This window comes from Channa argus, unplaced genomic scaffold (genome assembly GCF_033026475.1).
Source record: "Channa argus isolate prfri unplaced genomic scaffold, Channa argus male v1.0 Contig009, whole genome shotgun sequence".
Lineage (NCBI taxonomy): Eukaryota > Metazoa > Chordata > Actinopteri > Anabantiformes > Channidae > Channa > Channa argus.
The window spans coordinates 1238355-1251356 of record NW_027125228.1 but is presented as its reverse complement, the minus strand read 5'-3'; the positions used below and the strand labels follow the sequence as shown (position 1 = coordinate 1251356).

At 41.6% G+C, this 13002-nt stretch overlaps 10 pseudogenes; all 10 read right to left on the bottom strand.

Annotated features, from left to right (window-relative positions):
• Nucleotides 1–505: 505 nt before the first annotated feature.
• On the bottom strand, nucleotides 506–624 carry LOC137111228 (5S ribosomal RNA; annotated as a pseudogene).
• An 857-nt stretch (nucleotides 625–1481) lies between these two features.
• Nucleotides 1482–1600, bottom strand: LOC137111227 (5S ribosomal RNA; annotated as a pseudogene).
• Nucleotides 1601–3434: 1834 nt separating this feature from the next.
• On the bottom strand, nucleotides 3435–3553 carry LOC137110627 (5S ribosomal RNA; annotated as a pseudogene).
• Nucleotides 3554–4410: 857 nt separating this feature from the next.
• Nucleotides 4411–4529, bottom strand: LOC137111226 (5S ribosomal RNA; annotated as a pseudogene).
• Nucleotides 4530–6373: 1844 nt separating this feature from the next.
• LOC137111224 (5S ribosomal RNA) lies at nucleotides 6374–6492 on the bottom strand (annotated as a pseudogene).
• An 857-nt stretch (nucleotides 6493–7349) lies between these two features.
• LOC137110697 (5S ribosomal RNA) lies at nucleotides 7350–7468 on the bottom strand (annotated as a pseudogene).
• Nucleotides 7469–8325: 857 nt separating this feature from the next.
• LOC137110908 (5S ribosomal RNA) lies at nucleotides 8326–8444 on the bottom strand (annotated as a pseudogene).
• Nucleotides 8445–9311: 867 nt separating this feature from the next.
• On the bottom strand, nucleotides 9312–9430 carry LOC137111301 (5S ribosomal RNA; annotated as a pseudogene).
• Nucleotides 9431–11264: 1834 nt separating this feature from the next.
• On the bottom strand, nucleotides 11265–11383 carry LOC137111223 (5S ribosomal RNA; annotated as a pseudogene).
• An 857-nt stretch (nucleotides 11384–12240) lies between these two features.
• LOC137110081 (5S ribosomal RNA) lies at nucleotides 12241–12359 on the bottom strand (annotated as a pseudogene).
• Nucleotides 12360–13002: the final 643 nt, after the last annotated feature.

Genomic DNA, 13002 nt, shown 5'->3' with positions numbered 1-13002 from the left:
AAACCAAAAGACAGTCGCTAACCCTAACTCCCTAATGTGAAAACAGTCCAAAGAAAATGGCAGTTCACCCCTACAGATTTAATACTATTTACAAAATATACAATTTATAAACAAAACCACGGCACAAAACCTAACAATTCAAAAATGCTAAATAAGGTTTGGAAACCAAGAACAGCAAACAGGTGCTGATGCCAGAAAGAGCCTCGCTAGCTGTTGGGAACCGTACTTTTAAAACTCCAGGAAGTGTAGGATGGACCAATCAGCTTCCTGTACTGCCCCCCAATCCGGCCAATCAGGCAGGGCACCTATAAGAACAAGAAAATAAAAACAACACATATGGCCAGGACCGTAACATGGTCTACTAGTAATGAAGCACGATGGTTGGCAAACCAATAAAGTAGCAAAACAGCAATGAAAGAACAAAATTTGATGAAAATATAGAACAATTTCTACGAATAAATAGGCAGTAACACCAGCTTGTGCTGCCCGTAAACCCAAGCAAAAAAGCTTACAGCACCTGGTATTCCCAGGCGGTCTTCCTACCAAGTACTAACCAGGCCCGGCTCTATTTGGCTGCCGAGATCGGACGAGATCGGGCGCTTAGAGAGCGGTGTGGCCGTAAGCTGCATTTGACATCATCAACAGCTCTTAAAAACGCTGGAGAAGCAGAATGCATGACACTTGCTAAGAAGAAGATAAATGTGGCAAAGTACAAAGTACTATAACTGTACTGGTCTGTTACGCCCCTGTCTAGGGGGTCAGGGTGCCACATACAAAGATAAATTAGCATGTTCCCTCTCCGATCCCCAAACCAAAATCCAGGATCGAGATGTTCCAACAGAATGATATTTATTTTAAACGAAAGAAAGTGTCAAACAAAACATGACACTACAACTCAGGGCGAACCAAGGCCAACATAATAAACAAAATAAGCCATTTCCCACAGAGAGTGCTAGCTAGCCTGATAGAAATAAACAAACCAAAAGACAGTCGCTAACCCTAACTCCCTAATGTGAAAACAGTCCAAAGAAAATGGCAGTTCACCCCTACAGATTTAATACTATTTACAAAATATACAATTTATAAACAAAACCACGGCACAAAACCTAACAATTCAAAAATGCTAAATAAGGTTTGGAAACCAAGAACAGCAAACAGGTGCTGATGCCAGAAAGAGCCTCGCTAGCTGTTGGGAACCGTACTTTTAAAACTCCAGGAAGTGTAGGATGGACCAATCAGCTTCCTGTACTGCCCCCCAATCCGGCCAATCAGGCAGGGCACCTATAAGAACAAGAAAATAAAAACAACACATATGGCCAGGACCGTAACATGGTCTATTAGTAATGAAGCACGATCGTTGACAAACCAATAAAGTAGCAAAACAGCAATGAAAGAACAAAATTTGATGAAAATATAGAACAATTTCTATGAATAAATAGGCAGTAACACCAGCTTGTGCTGCCCGTAAACCCAAGCAAAAAAGCTTACAGCACCTGGTATTCCCAGGCGGTCTTCCTACCAAGTACTAACCAGGCCCGGCTCTATTTGGCTGCCGAGATCGGACGAGATCGGGCGCTTAGAGAGCGGTGTGGCCGTAAGCTGCATTTGACATCATCAACAGCTCTTAAAAACGCTGGAGAAGCAGAATGCATGACACTTGCTAAGAAGAAGATAAATGTGGCAAAGTACAAAGTACTATAACTGTACTGGTCTGTTACGCCCCTGTCTAGGGGGTCAGGGTGCCACATACAAAGATAAATTAGCATGTTCCCTCTCCGATCCCCAAACCAAAATCCAGGATCGAGATGTTCCAACAGAATGATATTTATTTTAAACGAAAGAAAGTGTCAAACAAAACATGACACTACAACTCAGGGCGAACCAAGGCCAACATAATAAACAAAATAAGCCATTTCCCACAGAAAGTGCTAGCTAGCCTGATAGAAATAAACAAACCAAAAGACAGTCGCTAACCCTAACTCCCTAATGTGAAAACAGTCCAAAGAAAATGGCAGTTCACCCCTACAGATTTAATACTATTTACAAAATATACAATTTATAAACAAAACCACGGCACAAAACCTAACAATTCAAAAATGCTAAATAAGGTTTGGAAACCAAGAACAGCAAACAGGTGCTGATGCCAGAAAGAGCCTCGCTAGCTGTTGGGAACCGTACTTTTAAAACTCCAGGAAGTGTAGGATGGACCAATCAGCTTCCTGTACTGCCCCCCAATCCGGCCAATCAGGCAGGGCACCTATAAGAACAAGAAAATAAAAACAACACATATGGCCAGGACCGTAACATGGTCTATTAGTAATGAAGCACGATGGTTGACAAACCAATCAAGTAGCAAAACAGCAATGAAAGAACAAAATTTGATGAAAATATAGAACAATTTCTATGAATAAATAGGCAGTAACACCAGCTTGAGCTGCCCGTAAACCCAAGCAAAAAAGCTTACAGCACCTGGTATTCCCAGGCGGTCTTCCTACCAAGTACTAACCAGGCCCGGCCCTATTTGGCTGCCGAGATCGGACGCTTAGAGAGCGGTGTGGCCGTAACATGCATTTGACATCATCAACAGCTCTTAAAAACGCTAGAGAAGCAGAATGCATGACACTTGCTAAGAAGAAGATAAATGTGGCAAAGTACAAAGTACTATAACTGTACTGGTCTGTTACGCCCCTGTCTAGGGGGTCAGGGTGAAACATACAAAGATAAATTTGCATGTTCCCTCTCCGATCCCCAAACCAAAATCCAGGATTGAGATGTTCCAACAGAATGATATTTATTTTAAACGAAAGAAAGTGTCAAACAAAACATGACACTACAACTCAGGGCGAACCAAGGCCAACATAATAAACAAAATAAGCCATTTCCCACAGAAAGTGCTAGCTAGCCTGATAGAAAGAAACAAACCAAAAGACAGTCGCTAACCCTAACTCCCTAATGTGAAAACAAGAGAAAACAATCAAAAGAAAAATGGCAGTCCACCCCTACAGATTTAATACTATTTACAAAATATACAATTTATAAACAAAACCACGGCACAAAACCTAACAATTCAAAAATGCTAAATAAGGTTTGGAAACCAAGAACAGCAAACAGGTGCTGATGCCAGAAAGAGCCTCGCTAGCTGTTGGGAACCATACTTTTAAAACTCCAGGAAGTGTAGGATGGACCAATCAGCTTCCTGTACTGCCCCCCAATCCAGCCAATCAGGCAGGGCACCTATAAGAACAAGAAAATAAAAACAACACATATGGCCAGGACCGTAACATGGTCTACTAGTAATGAAGCACGATGGTTGACAAACCAATAAAGTAGCAAAACAGCAATGAAAGAACAAAATTTGATGAAAATATAGAACAATTTTTATGAATAAATAGGCAGTAACACCAGCTTGTGCTGCCCGTAAACCCAAGCAAAAAAGCTTACAGCACCTGGTATTCCCAGGCGGTCTTCCTACCAAGTACTAACCAGGTCCGGCCCTATTTGGCTGCCGAGATCGGACGAGATCGGGCGATCAGAGAGCGGTGTGGCCGTAAGCTGCATTTGACATCATCAACAGCTCTTAAAAACGCTGGAGAAGCAGAATGCATGACACTTGCTAAGAAGAAGATAAATGTGGCAAAGTACAAAGTACTATAACTGTACTGGTCTGTTACGCCCCTGTCTAGGGGGTCAGGGTGCAACATACAAAGATAAATTAGCATGTTCCCTCTCCGATCCCCAAACCAAAATCCAGAATCGAGATGTTCCAACAGAATGATATTTATTTTAAACGAAAGAAAGTGTCAAACAAAACATGACACTTCAACTCAGGGCGAACCAAGGCCAACATAATAAACAAAATAAGCCATTTCCCACAGAAAGTGCTAGCTAGCCTGATAGAAATAAACAAACCAAAAGATAGTCGCTAACCCTAACTCCCTAATGTGAAAACAGTCCAAAGAAAATGGCAGTCCACCCCTACAGATTTAATACTATTTACAAAATATACAATTTATAAACAAAACCACGGCACAAAACCTAACAATTCAAAAATGCTAAATGAGATTTGGAAACTAAGAACAGCAAACAGGTGCTGCTGCCAGAAAGAGCCTCGCTAGCTGTTGGGAACCGTACTTTTAAAACTCCAGGAAGTGTAGGATGGACCAATCAGCTTCCTGTACTTCCCCCAAATCCGGCCAATCAGGCAGGGCACCTATAAGAACAAGAAAATAAAAACAACACATATGGCCATGACCGTAACATGGTCTACTAGTAATGAAGCACGATGGTTGACAAACCAATAAAGTAGCAAAACAGCAATGAAAGAACAAAATTTGATGAAAATATAGAACAATTTCTATGAATAAATAGGCAGTAACACCAGCTTGAGCTGCCCGTAAACCCAAGCAAAAAAGCTTACAGCACCTGGTATTCCCAGGCGGTCTTCCTACCAAGTACTAACCAGGCCCGGCTCTATTTGGCTGCCGAGATCGGACGAGATCGGGCGCTTAGAGAGCGGTGTGGCCGTAAGCTGCATTTGACATTATCAACAGCTCTTAGAAACGCTAGAGAAGCAGAATGCATGACACTTGCTAAGAAGAAGATAAATGTGGCAAAGTACAAAGTACTATAACTGTACTGGTCTGTTACGCCCCTGTCTAGGGGGTCAGGGTGAAACATACAAAGATAAATTTGCATGTTCCCTCTCCGATCCTCAAACCAAAATCCAGGATTGAGATGTTCCAACAGAATGATATTTATTTTAAACGAAAGAAAGTGTCAAACAAAACATGACACTACAACTCAGGGCGAACCAAGGCCAACATAATAAACAAAATAAGCCATTTCCCACAGAAAGTGCTAGCTAGCCTGATAGAAATAAACAAACCAAAAGATAGTCGCTAACCCTAACTCCCTAATGTGAAAACAAGAGAAAACAATCAAAAGAAAATGGCAGTCCACCCCTACAGATTTAATACTATTTACAAAATATACAATTTATAAACAAAACCACGGCACAAAACCTAACAATTCAAAAATGCTAAATAAGATTTGGAAACCAAGAACAGCAAACAGGTGCTGCTGCCAGAAAGAGCCTCGCTAGCTGTTGGGAACCGTACTTTTAAAACTCCAGGAAGTGTAGGATGGACCAATCAGCTTCCTGTACTTCCCCCAAATCCGGCCAATCAGGCAGGTCACCTATAAGAACAAGAAAATAAAAACAACACATATGGCCAGGACCGTAACATGGTCTACTAGTAATGAAGCACGATGGTTGACAAACCAATAAAGTAGCAAAACAGCAATGAAAGAACAAAATTTGATGAAAATATAGAACAATTTCTATGAATAAATAGGCAGTAACACCAGCTTGAGCTGCCCGTAAACCCAAGCAAAAAAGCTTACAGCACCTGGTATTCCCAGGCGGTCTTCCTACCAAGTACTAACCAGGCCCGGCCCTATTTGGCTGCCGAGATCGGACGCTTAGAGAGCGGTGTGGCCGTAACATGCATTTGACATCATCAACAGCTCTTAAAAACGCTAGAGAAGCAGAATGCATGATACTTGCTAAGAAGAAGATAAATGTGGCAAAGTACAAAGTACTATAACTGTACTGGTCTGTTACGCCCCTGTCTAGGGGGTCAGGGTGAAACATACAAAGATAAATTTGCATGTTCCCTCTCCGATCCCCAAACCAAAATCCAGGATTGAGATGTTCCAACAGAATGATATTTATTTTAAACGAAAGAAAGTGTCAAACAAAACATGACACTACAACTCAGGGCGAACCAAGGCCAACATAATAAACAAAATAAGCCATTTCCCACAGAAAGTGCTAGCTAGCCTGATAGAAAGAAACAAACCAAAAGACAGTCGCTAACCCTAACTCCCTAATGTGAAAACAAGAGAAAACAATCAAAAGAAAAATGGCAGTCCACCCCTACAGATTTAATACTATTTACAAAATATACAATTTATAAACAAAACCACGGCACAAAACCTAACAATTCAAAAATGCTAAATAAGGTTTGGAAACCAAGAACAGCAAACAGGTGCTGATGCCAGAAAGAGCCTCGCTAGCTGTTGGGAACCATACTTTTAAAACTCCAGGAAGTGTAGGATGGACCAATCAGCTTCCTGTACTGCCCCCCAATCCAGCCAATCAGGCAGGGCACCTATAAGAACAAGAAAATAAAAACAACACATATGGCCAGGACCGTAACATGGTCTACTAGTAATGAAGCACGATGGTTGGCAAACCAATAAAGTAGCAAAACAGCAATGAAAGAACAAAATTTGATGAAAATATAGAACAATTTCTATGAATAAATAGGCAGTAACACCAGCTTGTGCTGCCCGTAAACCCAAGCAAAAAAGCTTACAGCACCTGGTATTCCCAGGCGGTCTTCCTACCAAGTACTAACCAGGCCCGGCTCTATTTGGCTGCCGAGATCGGACGAGATCGGGCGCTTAGAGAGCGGTGTGGCCGTAAGCTGCATTTGATATCATCAACAGCTCTTAAAAACGCTGGAGAAGCAGAATGCATGACACTTGCTAAGAAGAAGATAAATGTGGCAACGTACAAAGTACTATAACTGTACTGGTCTGTTACGCCCCTGTCTAGGGGGTCAGGGTGCAACATACAAAGATAAATTAGCATGTTCCCTCTCCGATCCCCAAACCAAAATCCAGGATCGAGATGTTCCAACAGAATGATATTTATTTTAAACGAAAGAAAGTGTCAAACAAAACATGACACTACAACTCAGGGCGAACCAAGGCCAACATAATAAACAAAATAAGCCATTTCCCACAGAAAGTGCTAGCTAGCCTGATAGAAATAAACAAACCAAAAGACAGTCGCTAACCCTAACTCCCTAATGTGAAAACAGTCCAAAGAAAATGGCAGTTCACCCCTACAGATTTAATACTATTTACAAAATATACAATTTATAAACAAAACCACGGCACAAAACCTAACAATTCAAAAATGCTAAATAAGGTTTGGAAACCAAGAACAGCAAACAGGTGCTGATGCCAGAAAGAGCCTCGCTAGCTGTTGGGAACCGTACTTTTAAAACTCCAGGAAGTGTAGGATGGACCAATCAGCTTCCTGTACTGCCCCCCAATCCAGCCAATCAGGCAGGGCACCTATAAGAACAAGAAAATAAAAACAACACATATGGCCAGGACCGTAACATGGTCTACTAGTAATGAAGCACGATGGTTGGCAAACCAATAAAGTAGCAAAACAGCAATGAAAGAACAAAATTTGATGAAAATATAGAACAATTTCTATGAATAAATAGGCAGTAACACCAGCTTGTGCTGCCCGTAAACCCAAGCAAAGAAGCTTACAGCACCTGGTATTCCCAGGCGGTCTTCCTACCAAGTACTAACAAGGCCCGGCCCTATTTGGCTGCCGAGATCGGACGGGATCGGGCGCTTAGAGAGCAGTGTGGCCATAAGCTGCATTTGACATCATCAACAGCTCTCAAAAACGCTGGAGAAGCAGAATGCATGACACTTGCTAAGAAGAAGATAAATGTGGCAAAGTACAAAGTACTATAACTGTACTGGTCTGTTACGCCCCTGTCTAGGGGGTCAGGGTGCAACATACAAAGATAAATTAGCATGTTCCCTCTCCGATCCCCAAACCAAAATCCAGGATCGAGATGTTCCAACAGAATGATATTTATTTTAAACGAAAGAAAGTGTCAAACAAAACATGACACTACAACTCAGGGCGAACCAAGGCCAACATAATAAACAAAATAAGCCATTTCCCACAGAAAGTGCTAGCTAGCCTGATAGAAATAAACAAACCAAAAGACAGTCGCTAACCCTAACTCCCTAATGTGAAAACAGTCCAAAGAAAATGGTAGTTCACCCCTACAGATTTAATACTATTTACAAAATATACAATTTATAAAAAAAACCACGGCACAAAACCTAACAATTCAGAAATACTAAATAAGGTTTGGAAACCAAGAACAGCAAACAGGTGCTGATGCCAGAAAGAGCCTCGCTAGCTGTTGGGAACCGTACTTTTAAAACTCCAGGAAGTGTAGGATGGACCAATCAGCTTCCTGTACTGCCCCCCAATCCGGCCAATCAGGCAGGGCACCTATAAGAACAAGAAAATAAAAACAACACATATGGCCAGGACCGTAACATGGTCTATTAGTAATGAAGCACGATGGTTGACAAACCAATCAAGTAGCAAAACAGCAATGAAAGAACAAAATTTGATGAAAATATAGAACAATTTCTATGAATAAATAGGCAGTAACACCAGCTTGTGCTGCCCGTAAACCCAAGCAAAGAAGCTTACAGCACGTGGTATTCCCAGGCGGTCTTCCTACCAAGTACTAACAAGGCCCGGCCCTATTTGGCTGCCGAGATCGGACGGGATCGGGCGCTTAGAGAGCAGTGTGGCCGTAAGCTGCATTTGACATCATCAACAGCTCTCAAAAACGCTGGAGAAGCAGAATGCATGACCCTTGCTAAGAAGAAGATAAATGTGGCAAAGTACAAAGTACTATAACTGTACTGGTCTGTTAAGCCTCTGTCTAGGGGGTCAGGGTGCAACATACAAAGATAAATTAGCATGTTCCCTCTCCGATCCCCAAACCAAAATCCAGGATCGAGATGTTCCAACAGAATGATATTTATTTTAAACGAAAGAAAGTGTCAAACAAAACATGACACTACAACTCAGGGCGAACCAAGGCCAACATAATAAACAAAATAAGCCATTTCCCACAGAAAGTACTAGCTAGCCTGATAGAAATAAACAAACCAAAAGACAGTCGCTAACCCTAACTCCCTAATGTGAAAACAAGAGAAAACAATCAAAAGAAAATGGCAGTCCACCCCTACAGATTTAATACTATTTACAAAATATACAATTTATAAACAAAACCACGGCACAAAACCTAACAATTCAAAAATGCTAAATAAGGTTTGGAAAGCAAGAACAGCAAACAGGTGCTGCTGCCAGAAAGAGCCTCGCTAGCTGTTGGGAACCGTACTTTTAAAACTCCAGGAAGTGTAGGATGGACCAATCAGCTTCCTGTACTTCCCCCAAATCCGGCCAATCAGGCAGGGCACCTATAAGAACAACAAAATAAAAACAACACATATGGCCAGGACCGTAACATGGTCTACTAGTAATGAAGCAAGATGGTTGACAAACCAATAAAGTAGCAAAACAGAAATGAAAGAACAAAATTTGATGAAAATATAGAACAATTTCTATGAATAAATAGGCAGTAACACCAGCTTGTGCTGGCCGTAAACCCAAGCAAAAAAGCTTACAGCACCTGGTATTCCCAGGCGGTCTTCCTACCAAGTACTAACCAGGCCCGGCTCTATTTGGCTGCCGAGATCTGACGAGATCGGGCGCTTAGAGAGCGGTGTGGCCGTAAGCTGCATTTGACATCATCAACAGCTCTTAAAAACGCTGGAGAAGCAGAATGCATGACACTTGCTAAGAAGAAGATAAATGTGGCAAAGTACAAAGGACTATAACTGTACTGGTCTGTTACGCCCCTGTCTAGGGGCTCAGGGTGCAACATACAAAGATAAATTAGCATGTTCCCTCTCCGATCCCCAAACCAAAATCCAGGATCGAGATGTTCCAACAGAATGATATTTATTTTAAACGAAAGAAAGTGTCAAATAAAACATGACACTACAACTCAGGGCGAACCAAGGCCAACATAATAAACAAAATAAGCCATTTCCCACAGAAAGTGCTAGCTAGCCTGATAGAAATAAACAAACCAAAAGACAGTTGCTAACCCTAACTCCCTAATGTGAAAACAGTCCAAAGAAAATGGCAGTTCACCCCTACAGATTTAATACTATTTACAAAATATACAATTTATAAACAAAACCACGGCACAAAACCTAACAATTCAAAAATGCTAAATAAGGTTTGGAAACCAAGAACAGCAAACAGGTGCTGATGCTAGAAAGAGCCTCGCTAGCTGTTGGGAACCGTACTTTTAAAACTCCAGGAAGTGTAGGATGGACCAATCAGCTTCCTGTACTTCCCCCAAATCCGGCCAATCAGGCAGGGCACCTATAAGAACAAGAAAATAAAAACAACACATATGGCCAGGACCGTAACATGGTCTACTAGTAATGAAGCACGATGGTTGACAAACCAATAAAGTAGCAAAACAGCAATGAAAGAACAAAATTTGATGAAAATATAGAACAATTTCTATGAATAAATAGGCAGTAACACCAGCTTGAGCTGCCCGTAAACCCAAGCAAAAAAGCTTACAGCACCTGGTATTCCCAGGCGGTCTTCCTACCAAGTACTAACCAGGCCCGGCCCTATTTGGCAGCCGAGATCGGACGCTTAGAGAGCGGTGTGGCCGTAACATGCATTTGACATCATCAACAGCTCTTAAAAACGCTAGAGAAGCAGAATGCATGACACTTGCTAAGAAGAAGATAAATGTGGCAAAGTACAAAGTACTATAACTGTACTGGTCTGTTACGCCCCTGTCTAGGGGGTCAGGGTGAAACATACAAAGATAAATTTGCATGTTCCCTCTCCGATCCCCAAACCAAAATCCAGGATTGAGATGTTCCAACAGAATGATATTTATTTTAAACGAAAGAAAGTGTCAAACAAAACATGACACTACAACTCAGGGCGAACCAAGGCCAACATAATAAACAAAATAAGCCATTTCCCACAGAAAGTGCTAGCTAGCCTGATAGAAAGAAACAAACCAAAAGACAGTCGCTAACCCTAACTCCCTAATGTGAAAACAAGAGAAAACAATCAAAAGAAAAATGGCAGTCCACCCCTACAGATTTAATACTATTTACAAAATATACAATTTATAAACAAAACCACGGCACAAAACCTAACAATTCAAAAATGCTAAATAAGGTTTGGAAACCAAGAACAGCAAACAGGTGCTGATGCCAGAAAGAGCCTCGCTAGCTGTTGGGAACCATACTTTTAAAACTCCAGGAAGTGTAGGATGGACCAATCAGCTTCCTGTACTGCCCCCCAATCCAGCCAATCAGGCAGGGCACCTATAAGAACAAGAAAATAAAAACAACACATGTGGCCAGGACCGTAACATGGTCTACTAGTAATGAAGCACGATGGTTGGCAAACCAATAAAGTAGCAAAACAGCAATGAAAGAACAAAATTTGATGAAAATATAGAACAATTTCTATGAATAAATAGGCAGTAACACCAGCTTGTGCTGCCCGTAAACCCAAGCAAAAAAGCTTACAGCACCTGGTATTCCCAGGCGGTCTTCCTACCAAGTACTAACCAGGCCCGGCTCTATTTGGCTGCCGAGATCGGACGAGATCGGGCGCTTAGAGAGCGGTGTGGCCGTAAGCTGCATTTGATATCATCAACAGCTCTTAAAAACGCTGGAGAAGCAGAATGCATGACACTTGCTAAGAAGAAGATAAATGTGGCAACGTACAAAGTACTATAACTGTACTGGTCTGTTACGCCCCTGTCTAGGGGGTCAGGGTGCAACATACAAAGATAAATTAGCATGTTCCCTCTCCGATCCCCAAACCAAAATCCAGGATCGAGATGTTCCAACAGAATGATATTTATTTTAAACGAAAGAAAGTGTCAAACAAAACATGACACTACAACTCAGGGCGAACCAAGGCCAACATAATAAACAAAATAAGCCATTTCCCACAGAAAGTGCTAGCTAGCCTGATAGAAATAAACAAACCAAAAGACAGTCGCTAACCCTAACTCCCTAATGTGAAAACAGTCCAAAGAAAATGGCAGTTCACCCCTACAGATTTAATACTATTTACAAAATATACAATTTATAAACAAAACCACGGCACAAAACCTAACAATTCAAAAATGCTAAATAAGGTTTGGAAAGCAAGAACAGCAAACAGGTGCTGCTGCCAGAAAGAGCCTCGCTAGCTGTTGGGAACCGTACTTTTAAAACTCCAGGAAGTGTAGGATGGACCAATCAGCTTCCTGTACTTCCCCCAAATCCGGCCAATCAGGCAGGGCACCTATAAGAACAACAAAATAAAAACAACACATATGGCCAGGACCGTAACATGGTCTACTAGTAATGAAGCAAGATGGTTGACAAACCAATAAAGTAGCAAAACAGAAATGAAAGAACAAAATTTGATGAAAATATAGAACAATTTCTATGAATAAATAGGCAGTAACACCAGCTTGTGCTGGCCGTAAACCCAAGCAAAAAAGCTTACAGCACCTGGTATTCCCAGGCGGTCTTCCTACCAAGTACTAACCAGGCCCGGCTCTATTTGGCTGCCGAGATCTGACGAGATCGGGCGCTTAGAGAGCGGTGTGGCCATAAGCTGCATTTGACATCATCAACAGCTCTTAAAAACGCTGGAGAAGCAGAATGCATGACACTTGCTAAGAAGAAGATAAATGTGGCAAAGTACAAAGTACTATAACTGTACTGGTCTGTTACGCCCCTGTCTAGGGGGTCAGGGTGCAACATACAAAGATAAATTAGCATGTTCCCTCTCCGATCCCCAAACCAAAATCCAGGATCGAGATGTTCCAACAGAATGATATTTATTTTAAACGAAAGAAAGTGTCAAACAAAACATGACACGACAACTCAGGGCGAACCAAGGCCAACATAATAAACAAAATAAGCCATTTCCCACAGAAAGTGCTAGCTAGCCTGATAGAAATAAACAAACCAAAAGACAGTCGCTAACCCTAACTCCCTAATGTGAAAACAGTCCAAAGAAAATGGTAGTCCACCCCTACAGATTTAATACTATTTACAAAATATACAATTTATAAACAAAACCACGGCACAAAACCTAACAATTCAAAAATGCTAAATAAGGTTTGGAAAGCAAGAACAGCAAACAGGTGCTGCTGCCAGAAAGAGCCTCGCTAGCTGTTGGGAACCGTACTTTTAAAACTCCAGGAAGTGTAGGATGGACCACTCAGCTTCCGGTACTGCCCCCCAATCCGGCCA